Source organism: Sciurus carolinensis, assembly GCF_902686445.1.
Source record: "Sciurus carolinensis chromosome 14 unlocalized genomic scaffold, mSciCar1.2 SUPER_6_x, whole genome shotgun sequence".
NCBI lineage: Eukaryota > Metazoa > Chordata > Mammalia > Rodentia > Sciuridae > Sciurus > Sciurus carolinensis.
This window is the reverse complement of record NW_025920104.1, coordinates 4,063,115-4,075,320: the sequence shown is the minus strand read 5'-3', so window position 1 is coordinate 4,075,320 and position 12,206 is coordinate 4,063,115.

Here is a 12,206-nt window from a genome sequence, read left to right as displayed (position 1 = left end):
TAGATGAGAGAACAGAGCATGTGGTTCCCTGAGAGCTCTAGCTTCTCTCTGTGCTAGTTATGTGGTCTTTGTTCTCCTACCTACTTGCCAAGACCAGATGAAAGAGGAAACACTTCCCCCAACTTGGGCCCAGAAAATAAAAACCATGAAACCAAAAACCCCAAGTGCTGCTGGCCCTACTTTTTAGGAGTTTCTATGCATGGATAGCCTTTGGTGTTTCCACTTGAGGGTCACATCCATGCTTTATCCATTTAATCATCATTACTTTAATCGTGATTATCATCATTTGAAGTCTTTTACCATTTCCCATGCTGTGAGATAATTGCCTTATCACAGAGGCATTTATTCTTTACAATACTGCTCTGATGTTGGCTATATTACAATCCCTATCCACAGATGAATAATATCCCATAGCTTGGATGGGTTTAGTAACTTAAACCTAAAATCACATAATAATAAGTTTTAGTGCTGAATGACAATCAGGCTCATCTGACTCCAGAGCTCAGCTCTGTACATCAGTACTTAATGCTGCCACTCTACATATGTTGAGGAATTGGCTGAGCCACATGGGCATTGTCTTTGAAGTCATCTCTCTGGTCCAGCTTTGAGATGCACTGTAGCTGGGAGGTATATTGATACAGGCAGATGGGTAATCATTTGTGCTGCCAGGACTGCTCTGTGCCTATGACAATCCCTTCATCAACAAAGTCCATGAGCAGCTGAATGATCCCAGAGGAAATTAAATCTACTTAGGAGCAAGTACTTGTCCAAGGGCTAGAAAAGCAGCACCAGCTCATTCTGGTCTCCTTTGGAGAGCTTTACAGATGTTTTCATCTCCAGGCCATCAGCCTAATATGTTACAAAAGCCTCTGGCAAACACTCTCCAGGAGGCACCTTCTGTTTTTGAATACCATCTTCCTTTGCTGTCATGGTTCTGGAATTTAATTATGGAGCCTGGATTACTGTAAGGCCATATTCCATCTCCTACTCTACTCAGTTCCTTTACCCTCCAGAGAAGATGCTATTTCCATGACTCTTTTTCAATTTCTATTTGGAGGCAAGCTTGTCAAGGGGCTTAATTGCTGTCTGGTGGGTGCCTTTGGGCTGCATATCACTTATGATTTTTTCCCAGATTGTCTGCCACCAGTTTGGTGATTTGCTTTCTGTGTTTTGTCAGAGTGTTACCTTGTGTGCACTCTCTTTAGAAAGCTCACAGCCAACTTGATTATAACAAAAGTTGAGATAGAGCAGCTTGTGAACATTGACAGAATGCTGCCATTTCTCCTGATCAAAGGCACAGATCAGCAGCAAATTTGAGAAACTGCAAATTGGCATCACACTTAGTCCCCTTAAGTATTCTTGGAAGATGGATCAAGCCTCAAAGCCTCAGCTGATTCTGAAGGATGACCCTGCCTGAAGGGCCCAGACTGGGCTTAGCCCTGCAGAGGGGTGGGCTGTTTATTCTGAGTGTGTAATCCTTTATGTTCATTATCAGGCAGCTGAGTCATGGATTTAGGAAGTCTGTGGAAAACTATAAAATTGGGATTTGGAGAGTTGAATTGTGGCACAAAGTGTATTTTTTTCTTTTGTAAGATTGTAGCACTGAATGCTTTCATCGTATAAATATCTTTGGTGTCTGTGTGAGCTGGTTGGCTTCATGAAGTAGGGACCACCTGTAACAGAGAGCCATTGCCTTTTGAGATGCACTCCTCCTGTATTATCTAGGTAGAACTTAAATGCTATCCTAAGTGTTCTTCTAAGGGAGAAGAGAGGAAGAGGAGGAGGCAACCTGTCATGGGTCAAGGAATGCTGATAAAGAATAGATTGCTTCCTAGCACCAGCAGAAGGAATACAACCCTGGAGACACCTTGACATCAGACTCTGACACAATACATTTTTTGCTGTTTTAAGCCACGTAACTTGGGTAATTTTTTACAGCAGCCACGGGAAGCAAGTACACAACCTTTATCAGTGTCAAATAAGCTCTTACATTTCTCTTTGATTCAAGGGGTTTTGTGTTCCTCCTGTCTGTGTCTCACCTCTTTTTCTGGATGTATATATGTTAATTACTGCAGACGATAAGATACTGTGTGATTTGGAAAGTTCTTTATTCTGAGAGTGAATATGTGTTCTTTACTCATGGCCCTCTTAGGGTTAAGCATGAACTCTGAAGTCCAGTGGGCTCTGGAGTGGCAACCTAGCCCAGTAGTTAAGAAGTAATATATTTTCTCTTGTCTATGAACATATCCTCATTGGACTTTGTCCTTAAAGTGTAGTGAAACACCAGGGAGTGTATAGAAGGGATTTCTTGTATCAAACTTGTTGAGTCTAAATCCTGTCTCCCTTTCTTAATAGCTGTGTGACTTCAAACAAATTACTTAACTTTACTATATCTCAGTTTTTAATCTGTGAAATGGGTATAATCACAGCTATCTCATAGAAATTTTGTGAAGTTTAAGTCACTAAATGCATGCAGCACCCTCATTCACGAAGGAGGAGACCCTACATGATGTGAATTGTTCTATTTTATCATTACCGTGTCTGGTACTAGTAAAGGGAAAAATAAATAGTAGGTAAATCTGTATTACCATTGAGAAAACCTAAGCTCAGCAAGGTGAAGTAATGTGTCCAGCATTTATACAACTAGTTAAAGGCAGAATAGGGAGCACTCAGATCATAAGTAAGGTTGTGTGTATTCTCAGAGAAGAAAATATTTCTGGATAAAATATTGGGTTTGGTATGATTTTGGAGAATTGTATTCTCTAGTTCCTCCAGGATGCCCCAGTGTGGTTGGTATTCCTGTTCAGCATCTTAATTTCTTATTTCAGTTCTTTCTCAGTTATTCATGAAAATTAACCTGGCTCTGTTCCCTTCTTCTAAGGGCCCCGTTTTCTTCCAGGGTGGTTATTTACTCCAAAACATATCATGGTTAATGAGCATGTGGGTGTTGATGTGTTCATATGAGCTCTTCTGGATACCTGTATTTTGACATGACTATTTGGTTTTTCATGGATGAACATTGTTGGGGTTTGGGAGGAATGAATCAATAGTGTCCCCTTCTTTTCTCTCTCAAAGTGGGTCCAAGCAAGTCAGATGAACAATCACAGCTAACTCAGATGCGCTGTGGGATAGAATGAGCTTTCAGACCTGCAGTCAGATGAACTTGCTTAACTTGTCACTCAAGAATACAGCAGACTTGTCCAGTCATTGGCATTACAGGACACTTTTGTGGAGATGGTTTCCTTTTCTCTTAATCTGGTGGCAGAAAACAGACTATAATGCATGTTCTTCGCAGGAGGTTGATTTCCCAGAGAACTCAGTCAGGGCTGTGCTTTCATTTCTGTACTTGCAAATCAAGGAAGTAGAACTAGATAGCTTGAAAATGTATCTTTCTCCTTCCTAACATTGAGTTTTATTCAATTATAAAAACATTCCATCTAACCTGCCCACATTCATGCCAAGTTATGTCAGAGACTAGAATCGAGAAGTCTTGACCTCTCTAGTGCAGTTTCCTTGTATGACACATGTCCGTGACCTTCCCACTATTCTTATTTTAATAATAGGATGAAAATAAGTGGCTTCACTCTGAAATAATATATTCAAGGAGCCATATAATACTTGTAATGCTTATTGGAAATGCACAATGTTTTGCCCAGAGATAGACCTGCTCATTAGACTGATGTAAACAACTGTCCACTTGGGAGAGGTTTAATTACCAACTCCAGATGTCAGGAGAATCTGGTTCCAGGACTCTAGCAACCTGGTTCTTTCTGCTAGCAGGTCTCTGCCACCCCCAACCACACTGGCATTCTGGCTACCTCGCATCTCAGTGGTAAAAGCAGATGCTCCAGACGCTTGAAAATAAAGAGGGTATGGCTGCAAACCAAACATGCAGGGGTTCCTGCACCACACAGTGCTTCACAATTTCTCTGGTATCTGGGAAGAATCTAATTCTCCATTTTTGAATTCAATTTTTTTTAATTCCCAAAATTCCAAAATAAATTTTTCAAAAGGTATTGTTATGGTTCAGCTCGTTGCTTTATATATGACCCCTTTTTTTTCTCATTTCTCTTTAGAAAGAATTGTAATAAAACCCTGTGAGTCTCCCTCAATGATTAGACATGTTATATGGCTACAGTGTGGCAGAGACGTTCTTTACTCTAAAGGGTGTGATTGTCAATTAAAAAGGAAGATTTAGGTCAGAGAAGCAGCACAGGTGTAGCTCAGCATGTAAAGTAAGTTTGAATATATAACATTTGCCACTAAGGGTTTATCCCACCTACTTTTAATCTGTAGCTAATTGCAGGTTCATGTTTTTATATTTTTTTCTTTATTTTTTTTCTTTTTTATTGTAAACAAAAGGGATACATGTTGTTTCTCTGTTTGTACATGGCATAAAGGCATACCATTTGTGAAATCATTAATTTACATAGGGTAATGTTTGATTCATTCTGTTATTTTTAACCTTCCCTCCCACCCCTCCCACCCCTCCCAACCCTCTTTTCCCTCTATACAATCCTTCCTTCCTCCATTCTTGCCCCCTACCTAACCCTAACTCCGACCCTAACATTAAACCCTCCCACGCCTCATTATGTGTCATCATTAACTTATTAATGATATCATTCATCCTTTGGTTTTTTTGAGATTGGCATATCTCACTTAGCATGATATTCTCCAATTTCATCCATTTGCCTGCAAATGCCATAATTTTATCATTCTTTATGATTGAGTAATATTCAATTGTATATATATACCACAGTTTCTTTATCCATTCATCAATTGAAGGACATCTAGGTTGGTTCCACAATCTGGCTATTGTGAACTGAGCAGCTATTAACATTGATGTGACTATATCTCTGTAATATGCTGATATTAAGTCCTTTGGGTATAGGCCAAGGAGTGGGATAGCTGGGTCAAATGGTGGTTCCATTCCAAGTTTTCTAAGGAGTCTCCACACTGCTTTCCAGAGTGGCTGTGCTGGATTGCAGCTCCACCAGCAATGTATGAGTGTACCTTTCTCCCCACATCCTTGCGAACAACTATTGTTGCTTTTATTCTTGATAATCACCATTCTAATTGGGGTGAGATGGAATCTTAGGGTGGTTTTGATTTGCATTTCTATTATTACTAGAGATGTTGAACATTTTTCCATATGTTTGTTGATTGCTTGTACATCTTCTTCTGTAAAGTGTCTATACATTTCCTTAGCCCATTTGTTGATTGGATTATTTGCATTCTTGGTGTAGAGTTTTTTGAGTTCTTTGTAGATTCTGGAGATTAGTGCTCTATCTGAAGTATGATTGGAAAAGATTTTCTCCCACTCTGTAGGCTCTTTCTTCGCATTGCTGATAGTTTCCTTTGCGGAGAGAAAGCTTTTTAGATTGAATATATCCCAGTTATTGATCCTAGCTTTTATTTCTTGTGCTATGGGAGTCCTGTTGAGGAAGTCTGGTACTAAGCCGACATGTTGAAGCTCTGGACCTACATTTTTTCTATAAGCTGTAAGGTCTCTGATCTGATTCCAAGGTCCTTAATCCATATTGAGTTTAGTTTTGTGCATGGTGAGAGATATGGGTTTAGTTTCATTCTGTTGCATATGGATTTCCAATTCTCCCAGCACCATTTTTTGAAGAGGCTATTTTTTCTCTATTTCATATTTTTGGAACCTTTGTCTACTATGAGAAAATTGTATTTATTTGGGTGTGTGTTCATGTCCTCTATTGTGTACCATTGATCCACCTTTCTATTTTGGTACCAATACCATGCCATTTTTGATACTATGGCTTTGTAGTAGAGTTGAAGATCTGGTATTGCGATACCCCCTGCTTCACTCTTTCAGCCAAGGATTGCTTTAGCTATTCTGGGTTTTTTTTTTCTTCCAGATGAATTTCATAATTGCTTCCTGTATTTCTGTAAGGTACATCATTGGGATTTTAATTGGAATTGCATTGAATCTGTATAGCACTTTTAGTAGTGTGGTCATTTTGACAATATTAATTCTTCCTATCAAAGAACATGGGAGATCTTTCCATTTTCTAAGGTATTCTTTCATTTCTTTCTTTAGTGTTCTGTAGTTATCATTGTAGAGGTCTTTCACCTCTTTTGTGAGATTGATTCCCAAGTATTTTATTTTTTTCGATGCTATGGTGAATTGGGTAGTTTTCCTAATTTCTCTTTCTGAAGATTCATCACTTATGTATAAAAATGCCTTAGATTTATGTGCATTCATCTTATATTCTGCTACTTTACTGAATTCACTTATGAGATCTAAAAGTTTTCTGGTGGAATTTCCTGGTTCCTCTAAGTATATAATCATATCAACAACAAATAGGGATAGTTTGAGTTCTTCTTTTCCCATTCATATTCCTTTAATTTCTTTGGTCTGTCTAATTCCTCTGTCTAGAGTTTCAAGGACGATATTGAAAAGAAGTGGTGAAAGAGGGCATCCCTGCCTTGTTACAAATTTTAGGTGGAATACTTTCAGTTTTACACCATTTATAATGATATTAGCCATGGGCTTAGCATAGATGGCCTTTACAATGTTAAGGAATATTCCCACTATCCCTATTTTTTCTAGTGTTTTGAGCATGAAGGGGTGCTGTATTTTATCAAATGCTTTTTCTGCATCTATTGAAATAATCATGTGATTCTTGACTTTAAGTCTACTGATATGGTGAAATACATTTGTTGATTTCCTGATGTTGAACCAACCTTGCATCCCTGGGATGAAACACACTTGATCATGGTGCACTATCTTTTTAATATGTTTTTGTATGTGATTTGCTAAAATTTTCTTGAAAATTTTTGCGTCGTTGTTCATTAAGGATATTGGTCTGAAATTTTCTTTCCTTGACGTGTCTCTGTCTGGTTTAGATATCAGGGTAATATTGGCTTCATAGAATGAGTTTGGGAGGGTTCCCTCCTCTTCTATTTCATGGAATACTTTGAGAAGTATTGGAATGAGCTCTTCTTTAAAGGTTTTGTAGAACTTGGCTGAGAACCCATCTGGTCCTGGACTTTTCTTTGTTGGTAGGCTTTTGATGACTTCTTCTCTTTCATTACTTGAAATTTGTCTATTTAAATTGTGTATGTCCTCCTTGTTAAGTTTAGGCAATTCATATGTCTCTAGAAACCTGTTGATGTCTTCAAAATTTTCTATTTTGTTGGAGTATAGATTTTCAAAATAGTTTCTAATTATGTTTTGTATTTCAGTCGTGTCTGTTGCGACATTATTTGTTCATTCCGAATTTTAGTGATTTGGGTTTTCTCTCGTCTTCTCTTTGTTGATGTGGCTAAAGGCTTATCAATTTTGTTTTGTTTTTCAAAGAACCAACTATTTATTTTGTCAATTTTTTTATTGTTTCTTTTATTTCAATTTCTTTGATTTCATTTCTGAGTTTAAATATTTCCTCACTTCTACTACTTTTCGTGTTGGTCTGTTCTTCTTTTTCTAGGGCTTTGAGCTATAGTGTTAGGTCATTTATTTGTTGAGTTTTACTTCTTTTATTAAATGCGCTCCATGAAATAAATTTATCTCTAAGTAGTGTTTTCATACTGTCCCAGAGATTTTGATATGATGTTTCTTTGTTCTCATTTACTTCTAAGATTTTTTTAATTTCCTTCCTAATATGTTCTGTTATCCATTCATCATATAATAGCATATTTTTTAATCTCCAGGTTTTGAAGTACTTTCTGTTTTTTACTCTTTCATTTATATCTAACTTCAATCCATTATGATCTGATAGAATACAAGGTAGTGTCCCTATCTTCCTGTTTTTGTTAACTTTAGCTTTGTGGCATAATATATGGTCTATTTTAGAGAGGGATCCATGTGCTGCTGAAAAGAAAGTGTATTCACTCTTGTTTGGATGGTATATTGTATAAATGTGTGTTAAGTCTAAATTATTGATTGTGTTATTGAGATCTATGGTTTATTTGTTCAATTTTTGTTTGGAAGATCTGTCCAGTGGTGAGAGAGGCATGTTAAAAATCACCTAGTATTATTGTGTTATGGTCTATTTGGTCTCTAAAATTGACAAGGATTTGTTTGACATACATGGATGAGCCACTGTTTGGGGCATAGATGTTTATGATTGTTATATCTTGCTGATTTATGCTTCCCTTAAGCAGTATGAAATGTCCTTCTTTATCCCTTCTGACTAACCTTGGCTTGAAGTCCACAATATCTGAAATTATGATGGATACTCCAGCTTTTTTTGCTGAGTCCATATGCATGGTATGGTTTTCCCTATCCTTTCACCTTTAGTCTATGAGTATATCTTTCTATGAGGTGAGTCTCTTGCAGGCAACATATTGGTGGATCTTTCTTTTTAATCCAATCTGCCAGTCTATGTCTCTTGATTGATGAATTCAGGCCGTTAACATTCAGGGTTATTATTGACATATGATTTGTATTCCTGGTTATTTGGTTCATTTTTTAAATCATATTTATTTATTTATTTTTTTGACACATCTTGGTTCCTCCTTTATTTGACAGTTCCTTTAGGATAATTCCTCCATTTGCTGATTTTCTTCTTTATTTTTTATCTCTTCCTCATGGAACAATTTGCTGAGAATGTTCTGTAATGCTGGCTTTCTTTTTGTAAATTCTTTTAGCTTCTCTTTATCATGGAAGGATTTTATTTCATCGTCAAATTTGAAGGTAAGTTTCGCTGGGTATAAGATTCTTTGTTGTCATCCATTTTCTTTCAGAGCTTGAAAAATGTTGTTCCAGGCCCTTCTAGGTTTTAGGGTCTGGATTGAAAAATCTGCTGATATTCGTATTGGTTTCCCCCTGAATGTAATTTGGTTCTTTTCTCTCACAGCCTTTAAAATTCTGTCTTTATTTTGTATGTTAGTTATTTTCATTATAATGTCCCTTGGTGTGGGTCTGTTGTAATTTTGTGTATTTGGTGTCTTATAAGCCTCTTGAACTTGATTTTCCATTTCATTCTTCAGATTTGGGAGATTTTCTGATATTATTTCATTGAGTAGATTGTTCATTCCTTTGGTTTGTTTCTCTAAGCCTTCCTCAATCCCAATAATTCTCAAATTTGGCCTTTTCATGATATCGCATAGTTCTTGGAGATTCTGTTCATGTTTCTTACCATCTTCTCTGTTTGTTCAACTTTGTTTTCAAAGTTAAATATTTTGTCTTCAATATCTAAGGTTCTGTCTTCCAGGTGTTCTATCCTATTGGTTATGGTTTCTATGGAGTTCTTAATTTGGTTCATAGTTTCCTTCATTTCAAGGATTTCTGTTTGGTTTTTTTTCAATATCTCTAACTCTTTATTGAAATGATCTTTTGATTCCTGTAGTTGCTCTTTTAACTGTTGATTGGTGCTGTCATTCAATGCCTGCATTTGATCTTTCATCTCATCATTCAATGCCTGATTTTGCTCTTCCATCTCATTGTTTGCTTCCCTGATTATTTTAATTATGTACATTCTGAACTTCCTGTCATTTTTTTTGCCATGTTGTCATTGGATTTTATTGATGTAACATTTAGATTTGTTTGGGGAATTTTCTTCCCTTGTTTTCTCGTATTGTTCAGGAATCAGTGGGTCATTAAGATATTGCAGATTTCCTCTATTGACTTATAATGTCCCTGAAGATTGCTTGTATATCCCCTCTTATCCTTCAGTAGCCTGCAGTCTTGGAGAAAGTTGATATTGCTGTGCTCCACAAGGAAGCTGCCTTTCTAGGGTTGGTGACCCTCAGGTGGGGTATATTCACTGATAGTGGGAAGAGGTGCCTCCACTTGTTGACCAATGGTCATCCAAAGGGGAACTAGGCTGCGAGCTGAGGCAAGGCCTGTTTGAGCCTGTATCTCTGGTTTTACTGTCCTTGTGGAAAAACCTCAACCGGCAGGGAAGACTCACCCGGTGGGGAGGTCTCAATGGTCAGTTCCCCTCCTAGAGGTTCCCCTCAATCTACAACTACCGCCTGGGCTGGGCTTTCTTCCTCTGCAACAATCCCAGGGGCCCAGACCTAACTCCTGGACCTGGGAGCCTCACCCTTTGCAGCCAAGTCTCCTTAGGCTGCCTCTCCTCAGAAAATCTGCCAGCAGTCCTGTAAACTTTTCTCTGCCCCTAGGCGTGTCTCTGTGCAGCTCTTCCACCAAGAAGCCAGTCCTGGGACCCTGCTCTGCACCTAATCACCTGTCTATGCGGCCCTTCTTCTGAGCCACTACCTGGAGCCCTATACATTTGCTCCAAGACCCAGAGACCCACCACACACCTCTTCCTCTGGGCAGCTGCCCGGTGTTCCGATGCAGTCACTAGGAGTCCAAGCAACTCACTTTGAGTCTCCTCCTCCAGCCAACTGCCTGTAGCCCTAGGCAGTCACTCTGAGTCCAAGGGACCCGCCCTGTTCCTCCTCCTCCTCGGGGTAGCCCCCCGGGTGTTCAGGAGTAGTAGCTCCGAGACCAAGTGACCCACTGCGCTTCTCCTCCAGGCAGGCCACCAGTGTTCAGGAGCAGTCGCTTTGAGTCCAAACAACTCACCACTTGCCTCCTCCTCTGGCAACCGCCAGTGGCTCTGATGCAGTCACTCCTAGACCAAGCAACCCACTGCACTTCTCCTCTTCCTCCGGTCAATGCCCTGGTGTTCAGAAGCGGTCGTTCTGAGTCTAAACAGCTCACCACGCAGCTCCTCCTCTGGCAACTGCCTGTAGCTCTGATGCAGTCACTCATAGACCAAGCGACCCGCTGTGCTTCTCCTCTTCCTCCAGGCAACCCCCCGGCGTCAGAAATGGTCGCTCTGAGTCCAAACAGCTTGCCACGAAGCTCCCCCTCAGGCAGCCGCCCGGAGCCACAGTGGTTGCTCCAAGTCCAAGTGCTGTGCTGAGCCACCTCCTCTACGATGATCCCAGTTGTCTGTGTTTACCCCTCCAGTGGAGGGGAGGGGCGTCTCACCAAGCAACTCTACTTCACAAAGTTCCCTGCATTCCGGGGCTACTACCCCATCCGGGATGCCTCCCCAATGGGAGAGACTCACCCAGCGGGTTTGAGTTGGTCCCAAGTCTCTCACTATCTCCTCTTTTGAATCCTGCATCCTGGAGCAACATGAAATGCAGCTGCCCTCTAGTCCGCCATCTTGAAAAACCATGTTCATGTTTTTAAACACCACAAATTACACCTCTAGCCTCAAGTTTTCCAATTTATGCCTCTAGTCCCAACCTCTTTCTTGAATTTCAAACTCAATACTCAATTGCTTCCAGTTTTAACATGATCCATAAACTCTTCTTGTAGTGAGGACCCTGCCTTGGTCCCACGAATCTCCAAACAGATACACAAGTTACTCCTTTTTATACTTTTTACATAGCCATGTGTCTCATTCATTCAATTTCTTCATTCTTCCAGCATTGAAAAATCATTTGCAATTTTATTATAGTAGGTGAATACCTCTGAAATTAAAAGATGTCATAAAATAGGGAAGACAGGTATCAACACCCCTTTAAAAAATTTAATAGGGATATGAACAGAAGGACCACAGAGAAATAATAGCAAATGGAGTTTTTGTTTTGTTTTGTTATTTGTTTTTTGTTTTTGGTACCAGGGATTGAACTCAGGGGCACTCAATCACTGAGCCACACCCCAACCCCTATTTTGTATTTTATTTAGAGACAGCATCTCACAGAACTGCCTCACTGTTTTGCTGAGGCTGGCATTGAACTCATGATCCTCCTGCCTCAGCCTCATGAGCCACTGAGATTACACACCTGACTGGCAAATGTATTTTCAAGTGTATTAAAAAAAAACCCTCAATATCACCAATAATAAGATAAATTAAAATCAAAGTTATACAGAGATGCCATCATGGACCACAGACTCTTTTGGGAAAGCTATGGAAAGCAGCCTTTTTCATTCATTGCTACTGTGAATTCAGTATGGTGTAAGCACTCTGGAGGGGGATTTAGCATAGTTGGCCAAATTATGCAATCATTTACCCTCAGAGTGAAACTTCCACTTTTAGAAAGCCACCCAGATCTGTTGAGGTCGTAGTCAAAGGTGAGAGGGATTCAATGAAGAATGGAGGAGAGAGAAAGTGTATATTGGCTCTGACCTCAAAATCAATGATAGTGATGGTGTCACTGCTTTCTGTTTGTCCCACTGACCTCCTTCTATGTTTCCTTTTATGAAGAGATCCTGTCCCAAAAGCCTGCAAAAGAGAATAGGTCTATTCAGTACATGGGGTGAACTTGCA